Source organism: Lepus europaeus, chromosome 8 (assembly GCF_033115175.1).
Source record: "Lepus europaeus isolate LE1 chromosome 8, mLepTim1.pri, whole genome shotgun sequence".
NCBI lineage: Eukaryota > Metazoa > Chordata > Mammalia > Lagomorpha > Leporidae > Lepus > Lepus europaeus.
The window spans coordinates 19,332,259-19,356,835 of NC_084834.1; the positions used below are offsets into that span (position 1 = coordinate 19,332,259).

Below are 24,577 nucleotides of genomic sequence, written 5' to 3' on the forward strand. Positions count from 1 at the left end.
TTCTGATCAGTAAGGATGAAGTCAAACTATCCTTATTTGCAGATGTTATGAATATATATATATATATATATATATATATATATATATATGGGACCCAAAAGACTCAGCTATAAGACTACTAGAACTCATAGAAGAGTTTGGTAAAATAGGAGGATATAAAATCAACACACAAAAAACAACAGCCTTTGTATACACAGACAATGCCATGGCTGAGAAAGAACTTCTAAGATCAATCCAATTCACAATAACTACCAAAAAAAAAATCAAATACCCTAGAATAAAGTTAACCAAGGAGGTCAAGTATCTCTATGATGAGAATTACAAAACTTTAAAGAAAGAAATAGAAGAAGATACAAAAAAATGGAAAAAAAGTCCATGTTCATGGACCAGAAGAATCAATAACAATAGATAGAATTATAAAGGAGAGAAAGTTCCAAGATGGGAAGCTGACCCCACAGCATACTCACAGAATAACAAAAGTCCTAAACAGCACTCTGACCTCAGAACCAGCCCCTAAGGCATTTGGATCTGGCTGAAAAGCCCATGAGAGCATTTCAGTCATGGAAAGCCAAGATATAGTGGCAAAAACTGCTCTGCATGAAAGAACTCTGTGACTGAGAAGCCAGTGGAAAAAGGGGCCATCAAATAAGGATGTGCTTTTCTCTGAAGGGAGAAGAGAACTTCCATTTCTCATATGGCTCTGTCTAAATGTCTACAGAGTTTGTGGACTCAAAAGGCCTCCGTAGCCTTGGCAGCTCATGTCAAGAGCCTTGGGTGATCACTGATATCAAAAATAAGAATGTTAATTGTTAAATCAACAACGGGATTCACTGTGTGTTGGACTTCTGTCCTTAATGAGGTTTACTATGAGAAATAATGGTAGAACTTATCTTCAAACTGTACTTTATACTTTGTGTGTCTGTGTGGGTGCAAACAGTTGAAATCTTCACTTAGTATAGAGTTGATCTTCTGTATATAAAGTCAATTAATAACAAACTTAATGAAAAATAGAATGCGAGAGGGAGCAGGAGGTGGGATGGGGGTGGGGGTGAGGAGTGGAAATAGGGGGAAGAACCACTATTTTCCTAAAAGCAGTACATATCAAATTTGTATTCATTAAATAAAAACCTTAACAAATGAAATATGTGAATCACTTTGTATTATGAGATGTTAACTAATGTATAGAAATTTTTACAATGTTACAGAAATACAAGCACAATCAAAATAGTGTTTTGAGTTATTTACTGAAGTCTCTTCATCCAAATAATGAATCATGCCAAATGCAGCTCAAAAACATTAAAATGATGTTAATTTTGTATAACAAACTTGGAGGAGAGTCAATGGAGCACATATTTGTAAATCATTTTTATTAGAGATTATTCTATTTTCTATGTGAGTACTATAAGTTCAAAAATCTGATATTAAATATTTTAATATACAATTACCTATTTGGGTTTTGTTCTACTCACTAACAGAAGGACTGAAAGTATCATAATACATTAATTTGTAACTTTTTCTTACTTTCTGATCTCAACGCATTACTTTCTTGTGTACATTATTACATTAGTCTCTATATTTCTCAGTTAAGTGTCAGGGCTACATATTTTTATTATTTTAGATGCAAAAATATAAGAATATTTACTTTACCATTTCATATACCATACTAACCATGTAATTTGGTGCATGTTTGGATTGCCATCTACATTATTACATTTAATGGAATTTATTAGTTATTTCATTCTTCAATTTAAAGTAACTTAGTGTAGAAACATTTTTAGTAACATACCTAAAAGTTCACATCACCCAATATAACCAAATTAGGGGGAGGCAGTGGACAGAGAAGCTATTTAAGAAGTGAGAGAAATGAGGAAACAGCTGAATCTTCAAGCTGGTGGAGAAGGGAATGTGTTAAGGAGGCATTGACAATAATTCCATTTGGTTTCAAATGGTTTATCTTCAGGGAGCAGGCAGAAACACAAGAGATGAGGAGATAAGGAATTTTCCACCAACATATTAAAAATGTGTGGAAATTCCCTCCAACTGTGTGTCATCAAGAGCAGAAATTGAAGAATATTTGATTTATTATCTAATCTTCAAATACACAGGAACTCCAGATCACAAACAACTGTTAATAAGGTTCAGAGGATTAAATCAACTTTTGGGTAATAGAACTTCATGTGAAATTTTGTAATCATCAGATGTGTGTAGTCATATAAATGAATTTGAGTTGGTAGATGAGATAATATCTTTTTCTGAATTTGTAAAATGAGCTAGGTGAAAAACTCTTCGGATGATTTAAAAATTCTTTACAACTGAAAATTGCCTGGTGTTTATGAGACTAGCTCCTAAGTCAGCTTGATCCAGGGTACATGAATGAAATTAAATTCATTGTATTCTTGGAGTTTCTTGGAATGATTTATCATTCTTTTCTGCTTTTAATACAGAAATATGCATAAAGTACTGAAGACTGATGAGGCATTTAGAAAGCCTCACATTCAAATCTATTCATATCTATGGTAATAACACATAATCCAATTTGCTCCATCTATCAAATCATTTATTTATTTATTTGAAAGACCACTTTGTTGTTGTTTTTTTAAAAGATTTATTTATTTATTTGAAAGGCAGAGTTACAGAGAGAGAGGGAGACACAAAGAGATCTTCCATCTGGTTTACTCCCTAGAAGGTCGCAATGGCCAGGACTGGGCCAGGTAGAAGCCAGTAACCAGGAGCCAGGAGCCAGAAACTTCACTCAGATCTCCATGTGGGTGCAGAGGCCCACATTCGTGGGTCATCTTCTGTTGGTTTTCACAGGTGCATTCGCAGGAAGCTGGAATGGAAGTGGAGCAGCTGCAACATGAAGCAGTGCCCATTGCAGGTGGTGGCCCAACCCTCTATGCCACAATACCAGCCCTGAAAATTATTATAGATATGTTTTTGCTTATGGTTGGCTGCTAGTTCCCCTCAAAGCAACTCCTAGGAAATCCTTCATGTGGAGAGCATACAGTTTTAGGCATTCCTTTAACCAATTCACTTGTACTAAAAATAAAACAAAAACCTGAGCACTTAGTATTAGTCATTTGCCCAACAAATGGCATCATCGTTTTTGAATGCATTTTATCACTCCCTTTCTTTTAACAGTTTCTTAGAGTCAGAGTATTATTTTAGGTATTTTAATAAAAATTTGAAGAATTAATTAATTATTTATTTATTTAATTTTTATGGGAAAGGCAGGGACACAGAAGAAGTTGTCTTCAACAACTGGGGTTAGGCCAGGCTGAAGCCAGGAGCCTTGAACCAATCCAGGTCTTCCACACCAGTGGCATGGATCCAAGTACTCGAGACTTTTCCAGCAGCATCTCAGGATGAGCATTGACTGGAAACTAGAATCAGAAATGGAACTAATACTCCATCTGCACAATCCAAGGGGCTGGGAGCATCACAAGTGGCACGTTAACCATCCTGCCAAATGCCTGCTTCAAAGAAAACAACTTCAAAGTTCAGAAGAGATATCAATAAAATCTGACAACTATTAGTTACTTAGTTTGGATTTCTTCTATGCAGCAAATAATGTAACTGATTTTAGAAAATATATAGTATTACAATATCTTGTGGTTTGCCAGTTTCCTACTAACTACTAAAAATTCCGTTAATTGTTTTGGATCTGCAAATTAAAAGCACAATGAAATATTACTAGCTTTACCTCAAATAGAAAAAAGACTGATAATACCATGTGTTAATGAGGATGCAGATCAACTGTAACTCTCACACACTGGTCATGGGAATATAAAATGGTACCATTATCTTGGAAAATAGTTTGGCAGTTTCTTCATTCTTAAGATTTATTTATTTATTTAAAAGAGTGTCACAAAGAAAGAGAGAGAGGTCTTTCATCTGCTTGTTCATGCCCCAGGTGGCTGCAACAGCCAGTGCTGGGCCAGACCAAAGCCAGGTGCACCTTCTAGGTCTCCCCTGTGGGTATCAGGAGCCCAAGCATTTGGGCCATCTTCCACTGCTTTTCCCAGGCCATTAGCAGGGAGCTCTATCAGAAGCAGAGCAGCCTGGACTCAAACTGGCACCCATATGGGATGTTGGTGTTGCAGACTTTACCTACTATGCCACAGTGCCAACTCCTACAGTTTCTTAAGAAGTTAAATATACACTTACCGCATGTGCCAACCATTCCACTTCTAGGTAATTATGCAATAGAAATCAAAACATATTTCTATGCAAAGACTTCATGAATGCTCATACTAGCTTGAGTATGGGCTTGCCCCATAACTATGAATAAAGTGTGGCACATTGAAAGAATGAAAAGAGAGAGAGAAAAGGAAGGAAGGAAGGAAGGAAGGGAGGGAGGAAGGGAGGGAGGGAGGGAGGAATGGAAGAGGAGGGAGAGGGAGGGAGAAAAAACAGAGTATAAACCCTAAATACTACTACATGTGTTGACACTTGACCTGCAGGCTTGCAGAGCTTTGGCCAGTTGCACACAGACATAAGAGTAAGTGGCAGAACATTCCCCCTTTCCAAGGCCACTTTAGAGAGACTGTGCATGCTGCCCGTCCTGTCTACTCCTAGACTTGGGCTCAGTGCTGAAGAATTAATTTGCCTCCTACCTTCCAATTCAGTCTGGATTGTCACCTTGACCCTCTGCCTCTTCTGTTCTACTGTTTGCTTTGTAGCATTTCACTCCACTGAATAAAAGCTGTTTCATGAACTCAATGTGCATTCTAACTATTCAGTTTCATAGAATTTTCTCAGCTACCTTTTAACATATCCAGAGCTAAGTGCATTATTTTCCTCATCATTAAAAAATTAACTGATCTTGCTGCCTGTGTATTTTAGGGGTTCATCCGCATACCTTCAGACCATGCTCTGATTCTGGATCTTGGGATTTCCTCCCCTGACAGTCAATTTCCAGAGTCTTGGTAGATCCCACCCCTAGGCTCATAGGCCTCACTCTTCTTTGTCCTTTAGGAGGATTAAAGGTGAGATGTTTTCTTTAAAATAGAATTATTATAAACTAGGAAAAAAAAACACTTTAGGAGTTATTTTATCTAATCTCCTAATGGATGGAGATCAAATAGAAAACTATGGTGAGAAAAATATTCCAGTTTCTCATCTTCAGAAGATGTGCCTGTATTAGCTTTGTGTCACCATAACAAATGCCTGAGAGAAGCTGCATATGAATACAGGAAGTGTGTCTTGTGTTTGGCTGGCGGTTTTGAAGGTTCACAGTTCAAGATGATGCAGGGCTGATTAGTATCTGGAAGGCTGGAGGGTGACAGTAGTAGAGTTTGTGTTTTGAATCATTGCAATCCAGATGCAAAGAGTGGTGTAGGCCAAATTCAATGACAACCAACCCTCTCCTAAGAATTGCCTTCCAAGGGCACAACCACAAGGCATAAGGACCTCCCAGTAGGCCTACCTCCTAAAACCCACTCTCTTAGCATCACTAACTTATGAATTTGGGGATTAAACACTTAAATGAGGTCAAGAACCAAATGTGGTTCAGGTCCTAGTATTTCTCAGTTTTGCTGTTTAGAAGTAGAATGGCATGCAGTGTTTAAAAATGCTGGTGACCCTTCACACTCTTCCATGTTTTCCCAGGGAAAGTAAACACCCACACTGACCCTGTCTTTCTGATGAAATCAAGATAGAAAACTACTATATCTAATGTGTGTTGTTAGGTACACACAATTCACACGGGAAGTATACATGTTATATCCTTGTATTTATAAATTACATTCTTTCCCATTGCTTGAAAATTTAAACATCAAGTTTTATAATTGTATGAAATTTTTTAAACATTGAGATCTCCTATTTGAATGGCTTTGAATAGTTCCCCTTACAGAAGCATGCAAAAGAGCGTTAATAAATATACTTCAATGTTTATGGTGATAATGCTGATTGAGGAAGATATGCCTCAGTATTTTCTGCAGCACTCTCTATACGATATAATTATAGGAGAGAAAAAGCTCAGTTTGAAAGAATCTGATGTATTCCTTGTAACTTGCAACAAAACTATGTAATTATTCTCATAGTTATTTAAATTTAAGAATTTGTTCCCTTGAAGCATGAAAACCCATCTGTGACCAAGCCTCATTTCCTGATGTTAAATGCCACAGCACTGGATACTGTCATCTTTTAGACAAAAGAAGCTATATTCCAAAAGATACAAATTTGGCATGATCTGCAAGCTTGACACCAATTTGTACCCTTAGATTTCTCGTAGACATTTTCCCCTTAAATTTCACAGTTATGGGGGCAGCACCTTGGCTCACTTGGTTAATCCTCTTCCTGCAGCAACGGCATCCCATATGGGCACAGGGTTCTAGTTCCGGTTGCTCCTCTTCCAGTCCAGCTCTCTGCTGTGACCCAGAAGGGCAGTGGAAGATGGCCCAAGTGTTTGGGCTCCTGCACCCACATGGGAGACCAGGAGGAAGCACCTGGCTCCTGGCTGCGGATAAGCACAGTGCCAGTCATAGCGGCAATTTGGGGAGTGAACCAATGGAAGGAAGATATTTCTCTCTATTTATCTCACTGTCTATAACTCTACCTGTGAAATTAAAAAACAAAATTTCATAGTTATGAACAATAAACCTGTCTTTTTAGTCTTTCTATGCCCTAATTTGTCTCACATCCTGATGCTTTAACCTAGAATTATCAGGATACCACTAGATATGAATTGTAAGCACAGGATAAACAACATTAAGTCATGATATGAAAATCATCCTTTATTCATTTTTCTTATGTCAGAATATTTTTTTTAATATTGGGACCAAATAACCAAGCTAGACTCATTGAAAGAGATCCTCATCTCACTATAAATACTTTAAGACAAACTCACTGGGTCTGAACACAATTGATTAGTAAGTTAGGACTCATTACTGTTAAGAATATGGCTACATGTTGGCCCTAGTATCATGGTAAATACATTAGAATGATCATTAGCCTGTGTTATTCTGAGATTCCCTCCTTTAGTCTCACTATCCAAAATAAATTTCTTTGCTGTTATTTGGAAAAGTAGATGTAACTGTCCCTCCAAAATGCTTGTATTTTCTCAAGCAGTATGCTTCATTCCATTCCTGTTCACTACCAATTCTGCATATTTAAATTGGGGGGGGGTGGATATGATCACTTATATCTCTATGTGTTCTTGCCCTTCATCTTGTGGAGAAATTTGGACAGCTTATATATCCAGTCCCCAAATCTCCAATCATTTGGTTTTAAATGGTTCTATATTGTTATTCTATGGCATTATTGGAATTTCCACCATTTTTTATTAAAATTGTGCTATCTCTGTCCTTTTTTTTTGTCTGTAGAAACTGGTGTTTATTTTCCATCAACCTCATTTCCATGTTTGCTTCAGAGAGCATGACAAGCAGCTTAAGACGGCTCAGTGGTTGCTCCCCACCACTTGGTGGCCTGAGCAGTGGGTGTTGTAGACCAGTCTTCAGTGGTGGGCTGAGCACTCCAGTCCTCAGTGGGGAACTGCTGTATAGGCACAGAGGGCACCTGCATGCCTTCGGGCCAGTCAGCAACCTCAGGCAGAGTAGCAGTGAACTCAGGCGCTGGGGCCGTCCATTCACCCTGAAACCCCTCCTTGGTCACAACTTTTTCCGTGGCAGCCTGCTCTTCTTTTTCAATCTCTTCAGAATCTGTGTAGAAGTAGAGATCAGGCATGACCTCCCAGGAGTGTTTACGGGAGGTGGTACCAGGCATGTGCAGAACCTCCTGGGCCAGCATCCACCACATCAGACCCACTGAGTGGGCTCCCTTGTTGTTGCACAGGATATCAATGTCCATGTTGCACAGAGGAGATTCTGAATGGTAGGCAGGTTCACATAAGATGCCTCTATGAGAGGCTGGTGGTCAGCCCGAGGATCGGTAACCACCAGAAGCCATGGTTCCCGGAAAGCATCAGGTTAGTGAAGGTACCAGGTGTGAAGCGGCCAGCAATGGGAGTAGCTCCAGTAGCAGCAGCAAACTTCAGCACAGCTCTCTGGCTAGTGTTCCTGGAGGATATCACACTGACAGCAGCAGGGTTTTCAATGGCCACAATAGCACGAGCTGCCAACAGAAGCTTCTCCCAGGGCCTCTTCAGATTTATGATGTAGATGCCATCAGATTTCCTTTTTTATCTGTACTGTTCCATCTGGAAGTCAAGCTTGGTGCCACCTACGTGGGTTCCTGCTGCAAGGAACTTGAGGACATCCTCCTCCTTCATTTGCAGGACATCAAGGGCTCCAGACATTGTGACAGCTTCCCATTATGTTACGCCTGGAATCAAGAAGAACACCGTATGGACCCCTCGCCGGGTAGCACCGAAAGGATCTCTGTCCTCTTTAGATTCAGTTATTTGTATTTGTACATTGTGAGGAAAAAAATGTGAAAGACTAAAATGTCCTGGGTGTCCTGACAACTCTTCCATCTGGGTGATCTGTGCCTTTGTTTTTGCCTAGGCTGTTGTATAACCCCATACAGATTGATGTCAATTTGTAGAAAACTGAGAGCAATGCAAATTATTTCTGTCCATTGAAATGCAAATTTTGCCTGATGGAATGTAATCCCTTTTAGCCCTGGGAGTATGGACCAATTTTGCCAGTTTTGCATCCTTGTATAGATATATTTTAGCATTCCTTATGTGTGTGCAACTTTGACTTTTCTTTTTAATCATTGTTAGCAGACACAAGGGGGCAATTTCGAGGTATTGCCAAATATTAGCCTCAAGTGGAAGCTGCCTGGGAAAAAGCTTTCTTTTCTTGTGACAAATAAAGAAGACAGTGGGAGGGTACAGTTCCTTAAAGAAACTGCCTCCTTAAGAAGCTGTTTACTAGGGCTTTTATAGCAAGTGTTAGGATGTAGAAAAGGGGCAAGCTGAATAATATTCCATTGTATATATGTGTTATATTTTATTTATCCATTCATTCACTCATGGACATTGTGTGATTCCATATTTAATTTATTGTGACTAATGCTGCTATGAACCTGGATATACAAATACCTCCTTAAGACCCTCTTTCTGTTCTTTGGGGAATATAGCCAAAGGTGCAATTGCTGGATAGTATGGTGATTTTTTCAGTAATATTTTTCCATATCAGCTATACCCTCTCAAAGTCCTACCAACAATTCACAAGGCTTCCATTTTCTCCATCTCTTTTTCTGATACTTCATATTTTCCTATTTATTTACTTGGTAGCAACCATCCTGTTGGATGTGAAGTGGTATCTTAGTATATTTATGATTTATATTTCTTAATCATTGGTGATGTTGATCATATTTTCATGTTCTTATTGGACATCTGTATGTTTTCTTTAGAGTAATGACTAATCATGACCTTCATTGTACTTGGTTTCAGTTATTTTTTGTTAGTTTTTAATTTTATATAGAGAACTCATGTGTACATTAGTGTATTACTCTTTACATTACTGTAGAATACTTGAAATAAGTGTACAGTTTGGAGGTTTCTAGTTCAAGATTGACTGTCTCCATTAATCTGGCATTAGAAGGAGGCTGGAGGTGGCACACTCTGTGTAGCAGAATAATCACCTGGCTAGCCAGGAGGCAGAGAGAGAACCTAGGCCAAATTTGGCTTAAATAACCAAAGCTGTCATAAGTACTACCTTCCAAGAGCAAGGCCCAAAGGCCTACCCCCAGGGCCACCATAATTATAGCAAGTCTCTACCCTAATGCTGCAACCCTTAACATTAGGGTAAGGCATTAATATTTGCATGTCTGCATGAGTTTGAGGAATCAAATCCTGTTTACCCCACAACAATTTGTACACTAGATATTAATCTTTCATCAAATATATGATTTGCTTATATTTTATTGATTCCGTGGTTTGCTTTTTTACTCTGTTGATGGTGTAGGCACAGTAAATAAAACCTTAATTTTCATAAAATTTAATTTGTCTGTTTTTTTCTTTTGTTGCTTATGTCTTTGACATCATATCCAAGAAATCACCAATGAATCTTTATTTTTTGTATTTTATTTAAAAAAAAACTTTTAAAAATACTTATTACTGTATTTGGCAGGGGGAGAGAGAGGTTAAGGGGAGAGACAGAGAGAGGGAGAGATATCACATTTTCTGGTTAACTTATCTGCTGGTTCTCTCCCCAAATGCCAGCAATAGTCAGGGTTGGGTCAGGTCTAAGTTTGGTCTCCTCCATGGATAACAGTGACCCAAATACTTGAGTTATCACTGCTGTCTCCACAGTCTGCATTAGCAGGAAGCCAGAATCAGGAACAGAGTCAGAATTTGGACTCAACTGCAGAGTTGTAGCATGAGATATGGGCATCCCAAGTGGTGTCTATGTTAAGCCCCACCCCCACTCCCTTTTTATCTTTAAAGTGATTGACCATATAGACCTAGTCACTGAGGAAAATACCCATAGAATTACATATTTTCAGAAATAGTATATTTTCAAAAAATATTTTGCAAATAATATTTTGCATGAAAAGTGTTGTCTATAAAGGAGCTTATATCTTTTTTACCTTCTTTATTGTTTTATTTACCTGTACCTCTGAAAGTTTCTAAAAAGTTATTTAATATTTCCAACAAATCAAACTCTATAAATAAAAAGCTGTGAAGGGATAAAACTTCAGGAACTAAGTTTATCAGTGCTTTCATTTGATTATTTCTTAATATCACAAAGTTCATATTTATATCCCCAAAAGGTATTGCAGAATTTCTAATAAAATCATGTTTGGGAGAACTGTTGAATTAGCTTCCAAATACAACCAGTAAAATGATAGAATCACATATAGATTTTTACAAAACATACAGTGTGTTAGCAAAAAAGGCTGTATAATAATATCAACATTTTGTTGATGAATAGAATTAGAAATTCATGCTTTATGCATTTTACATCTTAACATGATAGTTACATACATGTGGTTTTACTGTTTCTATTTTAGCTATTTTTAAGGATTTAGGTGTTATTGTCATATTAGGAGTTAGAATGCTCTATTTTATAATTTTATTTTGAGATAAATGTCTGGGTAAAAGTTTTTTTTTTTTTTTTTTTTTTTTTTTTTTTTTTTTTTTTTTTTTTTTTTAGTAGACATCTACTGGTTCTGTCTCAGACATGCAGTTTCCTCGTTCCCCTTTTTGACAACACTCCTAACCTTGGGGAATCACCCTAAGCTCTTGTAAGTCACGTATTCTTTGGGAAAGCTGATCACAGTCATGGAAGCAGTACATGGTTGGCAAGAATAACATATCCTATTTCTCCCCAAAAGCAGTAAAATTGAATGTAATTCATGGCTCAACAGTAGCTAAACATTATGTTTAGATGTAAACTGCTTTTAGAAATAGGGCATTATCCCCCTGAAATGAACCTTTTGTTAAAATCGACCCAAAATGCAATTTTTTAAGTATAGTGAAGATAAGTTTTTCCTATTATTAAAATAGGAGGGAGGATTTGTACAAATCAAGGGTGATGTGTCCCAGTTCTATATCAACTCAGCATTAATGATACTTTTTTCCTTTTCCACCTTACAAAAACATTTATTTCTAGAATGGAATTCAAGGATTTCACTATCTTTTTTAAGCAAAACTAATACTAAGCCTGTAATGCATGAATAGAAGTGAAACTTCTAACTCCGTGTCTTGCCCAGATATTCATAGAATATTTGATAACATGACTGAAAAGTAATTTTTCCATAAGGAGTCAAGAGACTTATATTATGGTTCAAATTTTTTAAAGTTAACATGTATAATATACTGTGTTATATATATAAGCCTTTCGGGAGGGATTATTGATTAGATAGTGGCTCAGTTTCCTTTCTACAAATCAAACTAGTTGGTCAATTTAATTTCCAGCCCCTCATGGCATCAATATCTTAAGGTTATTGTGTAGGTTTCAGCTTTTCCATTTAGAACTTAGCCACCATAATTGTTGACAGCATTTTTTTTCTATTTAAGTTTATTATATATTAAAAACAAAAACAAAACTGCCTTCATGTTCTTACTGAACAAAGTCTGAAATGTATACGACTGCACATCAAATGATATTTTCAAAATACAGCACCTGTATATTTCTGTCTCATGTATTTATGCTTTCTTTGGCAGTTTCACATCGGTATAAATCTTATGTTCATTCTTTAATAAATATAAAAGGATACAAGGCTTATAAAATTTTGACAGATTCAATACAATTCAGTCTAAATTGTTTCTTTTTTTTTAAGATTTTATTCATTTATTTGAGAAGTATAGTTACAGACAGAGAAAGAGACAGATAGAAAGGTTTTCCAGCCACTAGTTCACACCAGTGGATGGCTGCAATGGCTGCGCTGGGTCAATCCATAGCCAGAAGCCAAGAGCTTCTTCCTGGTCTCCCATGCACTTGGGCCATCAACTACTGCTTTCTCAGGCTGTAAGCAGAGAGTTGGATCAAAAGAAGAGCATCCGGGCCACAACACCGGTCCCTAAAGATTTTCCTTTTAACTTATTCAATTACTACAAAGAACTTTATAGAACCAACCCTGACACTGTGCAGTAGTGCATCACTGCTCTCTGATGATACTACTAATCCAAAATTTTAAATTCAGGAAACAAGGGGGAGGCACTGTGGCGTAGCAGGTAAAGCCACTGCCTGCAGTACTGCCGTCCCATACGGGCACTAGTTTAAATCCCGGCTGTTCACCTTCCAATCCAGCTCTCTACCACAGCCTGGGAAAGCAATAGAAGATAGCCCAACTTCTTGAGCCCCTGCACCTATGTGAGAGGGTGCTCCTGGCTCCTGGTTTCGGATTGGCTCAGCTCTGACTGTTACAGCCATCTGGGGAGTGAACCATTGGATGGAAGACCTCTCTCTCTCTCCCTCTCTCTCTCTCTCTCTTTGCCTCTGCCTCTCTGTAACTCTCCCTTTAAAATAAATAAATAAATCTTTAAAAAAAATTCAGGAAACAAAAAACCCCCTTTACTATATTGTGAAACACCATATATTAACTCTATAAACTATAAAAATAGAAAATAAATTAGAGAAATTCAGCATCTGCATATACATATTAATTACTAGGTAAATTATAAAAATGTATAGAATTCCTTCAGATAAGCCCTTCAAATGAGTTCTCAAAATTTTTCCTGATGATCAGTTTAAAATTATTACATCTGAATTTAAGCAAAAGTCATCATATATAGTGAAACGGAAACAGATATATGTCTAAACACTAGGGCTATTAGTAGCTAGATGATTTTATGAAGGAGGGAGCATATAATTGCAAGTTTTAATCTTTTAGATGGGTGTGTTTTTATTTATGTAATATTTAATTAGAGGTCTGGCTATTTCCTAAATTTCAGAATAAAAATTCTTACAATATTTTCAATTTAGATATAGTACTACACGTAAGGGCACTATAATTACAAAGTCTAAATCTACATTTATTCAAAGAGAATAAACAAAATTGAAAAAGTCCAGTTGATGGTATATATTAAACAGTTATTGGTACTAGACATTCTCACTGTTGTCATGCTTTATCAAACTATCCATCCAAGCCCACCTTCTGGTGGAGGTGAAAATGGTGCCATTTATTTTTCTGTTTTGTTTTTTCTTTCTCTTTCTCTTTTCTCACACAGAAGGGACATACAATGTTTCCCAAGATGCAACCTCTTTTTTCTTTTCTCTCTACACCCTCTGAAAACTCTGCTCTTCTAGGTTCAGCTCAGGGAGGCCAACACAGGGAGGCAGGGAAAGCAGCACCCCATCAGGTCAACACTAGGAGGTCCCTGGTATCAGCGCTTTCTAAGCTAATTTCACATAGGATTAGCTTTCCTGCCATGTGCCACTTCTCCTTGCCTCACAGTGTCTCATAACTTCTCCAAGCCGAAGTGTGAAGGAAAGGCAGATTGTATCATCTTTAAGATCCCTTAAAATCTGAGTGCAGGGCCCAGGTTTGCTTGCTGTCTCAGCTTCAAAAGAGCTCCTGGGAACTATGGTAATGAAACTTCCTTTTTAAATATATGACATGAATAAGAATAGATTGTGAAATTCTTTAAATTATTTATTACATATTTATTTATATATGAAATCCATAGAAGACATAGAGATCTCCCACTCACTGGTTGACTTCCCACACACCTGCACTGCCTGGGCTGATCCAGGCCACAGTCAGGATCCAGGAACTCCATCCAGGTCTCTCACATGGATGGCATCATCTGAAGCCTTCCCACTTCCATGAGCAGGGAGCTGGATTGGAAGTGGTGGCCGTATTAGAGCCCAGGAGTCAAATCCAAGCATTCTGATATGGGGATGCGGGAGTCCCCAGTGATGTCTTAACTACTATATCAAATGTCTATCAAATGTCATGATCCTCATGAAAACCAAAGATTATAGAGTAGTTGACAATAAAGTTGGCTCACAAGTTTGATGCTCTTTAAAATAAGGAATGATAAACACTAAACTGGTTTCTAAGACACTGTGAGTTACTGTTTCTGGCTGTGCTATTTCTTGTGTTCAATTCATGTTATTGGGACTAGGAGGCAGGTGAACTTAAAATCGTTAAAGTTCACAGTTCTTACAGTTGGCATGGCTAACCAGCTGAATCACTGTAAATGAAACACCTTGTCACTTGTGAGGACTTTAGATTTCCTGTTGACACACTAATTAAGCTCCACAATTTTAATGCTGTACTTACGGCAAAAGAATTCACAACATGTTGGAATAATCTATCTTAAATAATTATAAATGCCCCAGAGTTTTATAAAGCATAAGGCTTCAGTTAGTTTCTGCATCCACATTAGCAGTTATGTAGTCAATATCTCTTTGCTCCTATTTAGTAAAGTAAAACAGATTTTGTTCAGTATAATAATGTGGAAGTAAAAAATACACTTGTGGGGGCCAGTGTGGTGGCAAAGCAGGTAAAGCTGTCACCTGCAGTGCTGACATCATATAAGGGTGCCGGTTTGAGTCCTGGCTGCTCCACATCCCATCCAGCTCTCTGCTATGGCCTGGGAAAGCAGTGGTGGATAGCCCAAGTCCTTGGGCCCATGCACCTTTGTGGGAGACTGGGAGGAAGCTCCTGGACCCTGGCCTTGGATCAGCCCAGTTCCTGCCGCTGATTCATTTGGGAAGTGAATTAGGGAATGCAAGACCTCTCTCTCTTTCTCTTTCTATGCCTCTTTGTAACTGCCTTTCAAATAAATAAATATATTTTTTTTTAGAAATACAGTTATTTTCCCATAAGTATCAGTAATCTACTGCTAAGGCAAAGTTTTAATGTAAGTAAAGATTTTTAAATAGAATAAATGCAAATATATTAGATTTTATAATCCAATCAATGTTATGTTTTTAAGTCATGGTAAAGGGTTATATATACACATATGTATATATGTATATGAGTGCATGTAACAAACTATCATGGTAGGATATAAAATATTTGATGTGTCTCATCCTGTTCCAAATTTTGTGGTGATGTTAAACAACAGCTTTTTTATTTTTAAAAGAAAAATATATTTGTTAAGGTGATAGCATGGAATTTTGTGGCACCAGCAATATACATGATTGTTGGGGACCACCACATAACCTGAATTCTGTTAAAGACCTCGATTTCAGAGACCACTGCATGGCCTGAATTCTGTTGAAGGCGTGCTTGGCCAGATAGCAACGGTGCTCGGTTGAGTTCTCTCAATGGCAAAGGTCGTTTGATAGGATGCTGAGGCAGCTAAGGAAATGCCGTGGGCTCCAGCACACAGCAAGTGGGGTTCTCCCCAGTCAATAAAGAGTCCCCCTCAAGACTCTTCCACACTGTGATTGTTCTCTAAATCCTAGCTTCGGAGCAAGCAAGTCCTTCCTATAAAGTTTGAAACTCCATTGTTCCCTGTTTCACCATGTTGAAACTCTTTCCTCAAGAAATCCTGTTTTCACAAAGCTGCACAGTTTTTATGATAATTAATCACATTGCCATCCACAGTAAATACTTGGAGTAGCCAGTATTTGGGCTTCTGCCTTTGCTTCTGCCTCCACCTTGGCAGTGGACAGAGTGTCCCCTGGTTTCCCCATATTAAAATCTTCAGTCTGAGACTGCTTCCTTAATCTGTGTGATGCCATTCTGCTTGCAGGTGAACCTGACACTCTGCCATATTGGACCCAGCACGTGATGCATCTTTTACATTCTAGAATCCATTTATTAATCTTTGGTGTGCATATTAAAATGTCTTACATGATTCCTATCATAAACTAGATTTATATTATAATTTAACATTATTCTCACCCATTCTTGTCTACACTTTAAAAGTGATTTTAGCTTATAAAGTATATAGAAATATATATCCACCAGCTGAAACTTGTATATTAAAATCCCACTTCTTGTAAGCGTGAAAATGTGACATTGTCATTTGGGCCACTGCTCTGTATGCTGTAGTCACCTCTTGAGTCTCCCTTGCAGATAGAAATAGCCATGCAAAGCAGACCTGTCTAATATGAGATAAGCAAAGTCTGCTGGGTAAGATTCCAGAAAAGTTAATGCTTTCTTCATAATAAAGGTATCAAAACATTAGGGAGATATCTTCTGACCTTCACATTTCATCTTCCGTCTTTTAAATGTCTTGATATTTGAAGGTGGGACAACCTCATGACAATCACAAAGAAGGCAGAGTAGGAGGAAAGAAGGTGATGTGGCGTTTCCCGACTTCTTTCAGCTGCTGTGTTAGTTTTGACATCTAGCTCGTGAGAAAATAATAGCTGTTTTGCCTATGAAAGCACATTTGAGATTTATATGCAGAAATCCAAATCTACTTAACAGAATTGTTTTCTGGTAGCAGGGTTTGGTGAAGCAGTTGAGTCTGCTTGATAAGCCAGCATCCTGTATTATAGTACCTGGGTTCTAGTCTTGCTCTCCTTCCAATTTCATTTTCCTACAGATTGCATCCTATTAATATGGAAAGCCATATTAATAGCTCAGCTACTTTGGCCCCTGCCACCCATGTGGGATGTGGATTAAGTTCCAGGTTCCTGGCTTCGGTCTGGCCTAGCCCTGACTTTTATGGCCATTTGAAGAGTGATCCAGCAGATGGGAGATCCTTTGCTGTCTGTTTCTGATTCTCTCTCTCTCTGCTTTTCAAATAAAATGAGAAATGAAAAAGAAGTAATTTTCTTTTTTTAAGATTTATTTTATTTATTTGAAAGTGTCACAGAGAAAGGTAGAGCCAGAGAGAGAGAGAGAAAGTCTTCCAACGGCTGGTTCACTCCCCAGATGGCTGCAATGGCCCGAGCTGAGTTGAGCCAAAGCCAGGAGCCAGGAGCCAGGAGCTTCTTCAGGGTCTCCCACGAGGGTACAGGGGCCCAAGGACTTGAGTCATCTTCCACTGCTTTTCCAGGCCATAGCAGAGAGCTAGATTGGACGTGGAGTAGCCAGGACTGGAGCTGGCCCCATATGGGATGCTGGCACTGCAGGTGGCTTCTTTACCTGCTACAGCATAGCACTGGCCCCAAAAAAGATGTTTTTAAAAGCAATTGTTTCTCCCCATTTTGTATTGTTATTTCATATGCTTTGTAGCTTAGAAGTTCTAACAAGAAAACTTAGCCTATTTTTATTCCTCACCAAAGAACTATTTTCCTTATTAAGAAAGCTCTTCAACAGAGGTTGTTTGTGGAGGAAATGTTCAGAGTAGTGAGGATACATGCAGGGAGATTATTCGGACTGTGTTTAAGGCGGTGCCGGAACTGCACTTGATATTTCTCATGGTGCCATACTACGTGAGCCTAGGCTCGACTCTCAGCACTGTTTTTGACCAAGTAGGAAACATCCCATGCCTAACCTACAAGGAGGACTTTGCAGTGCACATCTGTCCCAGGCACAACCACTACCCTCAGCTGCACATTCGCAAAGCAAGGCATACAGCCTCCATAACCTACACCTCATTGGGAATACCATTGTAATGAGAGTTTTTAGAAGTACTTATTTATTTGAAAGGCAGAATAACAGAGAGATTAGAATACAGACAGAGAGAGAGAGAGAGAGAGAGAGAGAGATCTTCCATTTGCTGATTTACTTCCAAATGGCCACAACAGTTAGATCTGGGCCAGACTGAAACCAGAAGCTAGGCACTCCTTCTGGGTCTCCCATGCGGGTGCAGGGGCCCAAGAACTTGGGCCATCGTCTCCTGCTTTCCCGGGTCTTAGCAGAGAGCTGGATCGGAAGTAGAGCAGCCACTACTAAAACCATTGCTCTGATATGAGATGTTAGAGTCTCATGTGGCGGCTTAGCCCACAACTCTACAACCCCAGCCCCTTAACGAAGGGTATCCATTGTTAGTAGATGACTATTATATCTTGTGGTTTAGAGACAGGGAGAGGCTGCTTTCATCTCATGATTCACTTTTCTGCATGCCCTGGTGCTGTGTGCTTTCAGCAGAAAAAGAAAGAGCACGTGAAGTAAGAACACTTGTTTTTTTTTTTTGTTTGTTTGTTTTGTTTTGTTTTTTCAAACTTTGGAAGAAAAATTCCATGGGCAACAACAAATCACAAGTGAGAGTTCATAGATCAGGAGGAGCTGAGGAATTAAGTTCCCTGTTTGGCAACCCGTTTGCAAGCAAGCAAACAACTCTCTACCATATATTATAGAAGGGAAGTCATAGATGTGAATACATACTCAGTAGACTGAATTACACTCTTAAATAAACTGTGGGCAAAAATATATGAGACAAAAATTACCTTTTTAGAGGTCCTTTCAATTATTACTACTCAATTTTCAAGTGAAATAAATAAAACACAACCAATTAGAGTATCTCCCATGTATATTTCATGGCTTTCTGCTATAACATTAAATTCATAATAAATTATTGGAATAATTATGCTCATTTATTGTTACGTCTGCTTGAAAAAAATTATCCAAAATAAACTCTGTTTTGCACTCAAAATAGTAAATAAACAACATGGAGTAACCCACTATATTTCCTAATAAATTTTGTATATAATTAATTTTAACTTTATTCTGAGAGTAGCTGGGTACATGCATTTATTTCAAGACAGAATCAAGCTTCAGATTAATTTTATAATGGCAGCTTTTAAAGTAGATATCAAGGAGTCTCTGAATATGAAAATACTTAGCAACTATGAATTTCCATTTACAATGGCTATCATGGGCACACTGGCTATCATGATTTTTTGGTGTTTCAGAACACCAAAACATACCATGATTTAGTTTTCAGCAATATTTCTGTGAATGAAATTTTGGATTTCTTTCTTAACCCCTAATTTTTCTTTTCTTTAATGAAATCTCTTCCCAAAGGCACAAAGATTTGATTTCATAATGTGTTAATTCTTCTAGCCTGATGAAATTTTTAAATGCTAGCAAAATTGCAAATCATGTTTGAAGCAAGAACATCTGTTTCAAAATTCTAAAGCACAAACAAAGAAAGCAAATTTTCTTTTTTTCTCCCTTGATTGCCTGATAATCCTCCTGTTTTGAATGCTTTAAATCCATTGTTTAGTTTTATTTTGCATGCTTATAAAATTTGTGATAATACTTTCCTTTTGGATACTAAACTCCTTATCTCATTGTTAGTCAAATCACTGATTGAGAGAATTCAAAAGGTAAACTCATTATTTGTATGTAACACATTGAAAATGATTTTGATTTTTAGCATTTTAATCTTCATTATTTATATGCTACTCTCCTTATTCATCTCTAATTATACAAGGATAATTTCTGGCTGACAGATATTTTGTTGTGTTAGTAAAGGACATACTTATAGAGTTATTGAGCTTGTGTCAAAAATAAAATGAAAAATGTATACAATTGAGATTTGCAGGCAGTTGGAGATTTGCAGCAGGCTACCCTGTGAGCATTGCTGAATTTAAAGACTTACGATTTAAACACAAGGGGGAATGACAACAGAATAATCCTCTAAATATATCATTTTCAGTAAAAACTGTGTGTGGGGAAATAAAAACAACAGTATGAAGACAACACGAACACTTTTAATGTCCTTGACATTTTGCCAAATACCAAGAGGATAAAGACCATTAGAACAAAGCTGTTCTTGTTTTTAGAGTTTTAGCAGCCTGATGGGAGTAGTAGCATAACTCAGAATTTGGAGCCAATGACAAATGTTTTTTTTTCAAATGAAGTCTTCATTAACAGGATCTGCTAGACAGGGCTGTAACTTTATGTGGAGCTCCATTTTCATTTTAAGTCACCAAACATTGCCTTAGGCTTCTTTTTCCGTTAGAAAAATATATGTTCTTGAATTACATTTTCTGTCAAGTACATTGAAAGCAGTGTGTAGGCAAGTCTTGTAAGAGACAGTGGGTTTTTCCAAGTTATAGGTCATTTGAAATAGGCATAGAATACCATGAATTTTGTTTTCTCTCCTTTTAAGGATGTTTAGCTTTCAGTTACCCAGCATGCTATGAATTATAAATCATCTTTAAAATGTGGAAGAATGTGTTATTATATGTTTTGAAATGAGAGAATAAGGCCTGGGGAGGTTTGGCGTGTTGTCAAAGGGCACTGTAGTAGTAATGGTAGATGCTTAGGTATGATGGTCCACAGCCCAAGTCTTTATTTTCCTGTTTGCCTTGTGATGTTTGAAGCTCCATATTTTACTCCTGGGAAGCATAAAGAGCACAGGAAGTGGTCTGCACTCTTATCCACCCACAGTGCCACCTAAAAATCAAATTGTTTTAATTTACTCTGGGTAAAATAGGGATCACCTACTCTCAATTTATATTTAGAATATTGATTCTCTAGTTACAAGTGTTCTTCAACTTATGATAGAGACATGTTCTGAAAAAATGTTTTAAGTTGACAATATCAAAGGTGAAAATGCATCATATATGCCTCACCCAGCAAACTTCATAGCTTAACAAATCAGCGCATTTGTGGTAGAGTAGCTGATTTTTACCCTCGAACGTGCCTAGCTAACTGGGAGCTGAGCTACTGTCACTGTCTAACATCCCGGGAGAGTATTCTGGGGAAAGATCAAAATTCAAAATTAGAAGTACAGTATCTACTCAGTGCATATTGTTTTCACACCATGGTAAGACTGAAAAATCATTAAGTCCAACCATTGAAAGAGAGAGACTGTGAATGACCTGACTCTTCACTCACAGAACAGGAGATTAATTTTCATGTGTTATCTTCTATCCAATATAACAATACCTTCTATGATATCTTTGATACTTCTGGTCTTTGTAGATACTTCCTTAGGTGCTGACCATATAATGTAGCAATTTCTCATCTCGTGACAGGAAATAACACTTTATCAGAAGTGTTCTGACATAAAAATAAGCTTTTCATTTTGTTGTAAATGACCGGATTTCATTTTTTTAACTGTTGTGTACTATTCCATAGAGAACATATCCCATAATATCTTCACCCAGTCTTCATTTGACAAGCATTTTGGTTGATTCTATGTCTTAGCTATTGTGAATTGAGCTGCAATAAAAATGGGGGTGCAGACAACTCTTTCATACACTGATTTGATTTCTCTTTGGTAAATTCCCAGGAGTGGGATGGCTGGGTCATATGGGAAGTCTATATTAAGATTTCTGAGGTATCGCTATACTGTTTTTCACAGTGGCTTTACCAGTTTGCATTCCCACCAACAGTAGATTAGGGTACCTTTTTCCCTACATCCTTGCCAGCATTTGCTGTTTGTTTATTTCTGTATGAAACCCATATTAACTGGGATGAGGTGAAACCTCATTGTGGTTTTGATTTGTATTTCCCTGACAGCTAGTGATCCTGAGCATTTTTTTCATGTGTCTCTTGGCCATTTGGATTTCCTCTTTTGAAAAATGTCTGTTTAAGACCCTTGCCCATTTCTTCACTAGGTTGTTTTGTTCTTGTTGCGTTTCTTGATGTCTTTTTATATTCTGGTTGTTAATCTTTTATCAGTTGAATAGTTAGCAAATAATCTCTCTCATTCTATTGGATATCTCTTCACTTTCCTGAGGGTTTCCTTTCAGTACAGAAGCTTCTCAATTTGATGTAATCTCACTTGTGAATTTTGGCTTTGATCGCTTATGCCCCTGGGGTCTTTTCCAAGAAGTCTTTGCCTATGCCAATGTCTTTCAGAGTTTCCCCAACAAAATAGATGAATCTGGAAAACATCATACTTAGTGAAATAAGCCAGTCCCAAAGGGCAAATGCTTCATGTTCTCCCTGACCTATGATAACTAATAGAGCACCTAAAAGGCAATATGCAAAAGCGAAATTGACGCTTTGAGAAGCAATGACTCAAATAGCCCTTTTCTTGACTATTGAAGAACAGTTGAACTCTTTGCTTAACATTGATTTAAACAAATGTGTATAAAGTCAATTGAAATAGATCTCAGTAAAAAATAAGAGTGGGAATAAAAAAGGGAGGAGGAAGAGAGGTTGGGAGTATGAATGGGAGGGCAGGCATGGTGGGAAGAATCACCACATTCCTAAAGTTGTAATTATGATGTGTGTGATGCTTATTACAAAAAGTTTATATGAAGCTCTTTATATATTCTTATGGAGTTATTCTAAGTGTATAGTTTAAAAACTTGCCATGGGATGTCAAATCCCCTTCAGCTGGGTGGTAAAAATATCATATAAAGAGTTAAAGTGATTATATGGATAGGATGAAGGGTCTGGTAATAATAATAAATAGAATTAAAAAGGAGTGAATGCTCCAACATGGGAAGCAGTCCACATGGCAGACTCATAGAATGGCATTCACTTTAAATAGCACTCTGATCTCAGAATCAGCCCTTAATGCATTCTGGTCTGGCTGAAAAGTCCATGAGAGCATATCAGGCATGGAAAGCCAAGAGACTTTAGCAAAAAATGTCCTACATGAAGGACCTTGGTGAGACCCCTGTGGAAAGAAGTGGTCATCAAAGAAGGATGTACTTTTCTCTGAAGGGAGGAGAGATCTTTCACTTTGCTTATGGCCTTGTCTAAATACTGATGGAGTTTGTGGATTTAAAAGGCTTCCATAGCCTAGGTAGCTCATGTCAAGAGCCTTGAGTGATAACTGACATCATACATATTGTTAAATTAACAATGAAAGTCACTGTGATCTAATGCAGGACCTCTGTCCTCAAAGGGTTATATTATATTATGTATAAGTGCTCCCAAAAGATGCATAATTCTTGAGTTCTTCTTTAAAGTTAATTAAGTTTCTAAAAAAGCAGTGAAATTAACTTCAAGATGCAATGATTTTGAAAAGTCATTATCTCAACTGTTGATGAACAGTTTTTTTGTTTGTTTTGCTTTCTTTTGTTTTTGTTTTGTTTTGTTTTCTGTGCAAATTGTTGAACTCTTTATTTAGCATAGAATTGATCTTCTGCGTATAAAGTTAATTGAAAATGGATCTCAGTGGAGAATGGAACAGGGAATGGGAGAGGGAGGGGGGAGTAGGAGAGTGGGTGGTAGGGCAGGTATGGTGGGAAGAATCACTATATTCCTAAATTTGCACTTATGAAATGCACGAACTCTGTGTTCCTTAAGTAAAAGGTTTCTTTGGGGGGAAAATAAATTTTAAAAAAATATGTTTTTCATATGTTTTAGGAAAATAAATAAAGTGAATAATTTAAAAGAGAATTCTTCATAGTCAAATTGCCAAAGATTTCTCTCTTGGCTTGCAAACCATTTTAAAAAAATAAATATTTGTGAGGACAAATCTGTCAGGTTGTCCACTCCCTCAAACCCAGAATGAAGATGAGCCGCCAGTGTTCTGCATGCATCTAAAGCCACTCTAAGAATCATTATGTTTCTACTGGAGCAAATAAGACAATCATGGTCAGAGAAGAACACATCTGGGGCATTTTCACTGGTCATCCTCAGAAGTTGAGCTTGGAACATTTGCCAAATTTCACTAGCTTAGAACTTAGTGCTACGGCTACAGCTACTTGGTGAAGAGCCTGGGAAATAGAGTCTAGATGTGTGAGCAGGAAACATGAGACCAGAAGGCTCAGTAACCAGCTGAGAAGTAGAAAAAAACTGTTGATTTTTTTTCTTTTTGAAAGCATCTTGAGCTACACAAGGGTGCCTCAAAAAGTTTGTGGAAAGAGAATGGAAAGCTAAGTTTCTTTTGGTAAAAAAAAAAAAAAAATCCACATATAGTTTTTTTTCATATGTATTTCCATGAACTTTCTGAAGACCCTTAATATGCCTGGTATAAATATTATTAAGTTTTATTGCATTTTCTATGAACATTTTGAAGTATTTTGTAGGAATAATACAAAAATATATTCTATTTATAAATATTAAAACATTATAGGTGAATGTTAAAGTTTTCTTTGATCACTATCATAATTTGTTTCTCCAAGTCATCTCTTGGTCATTGTTAACATAATAAGTATATTGTCAATTCTTATGGATTCTTTTTTCTTTAATATGAGAGATACAGTCATTCAGCAAATAGAAAAACTACCAGGAATCTCCATAATAAACTTATCTCAAACTCTCACAACAAGAAATATTCCTGTTTCTACCGCCCAAACTTGAGGGATATGTTGGATACATGGGGCTTTCAGTACTATCCCCCAAAATTCAGTGAGAAGATGAATTAAAATATAAAAATAATTAATATCTGAAATAAAAATTCCACTGGATTTTTTTGTTTTTGTTTTTGTTTTTTTTTTTTTTGTTT

At 37.3% G+C, this 24,577-nt stretch overlaps 1 pseudogene; it reads right to left on the reverse strand.

The window, feature by feature from the left end:
* Window positions 1-7,389: 7,389 nt before the first annotated feature.
* On the reverse strand, window positions 7,390-23,763 carry LOC133765229 (small ribosomal subunit protein uS2-like; annotated as a pseudogene).
* Between the last annotated feature and the right edge of the window lie 814 nt (window positions 23,764-24,577).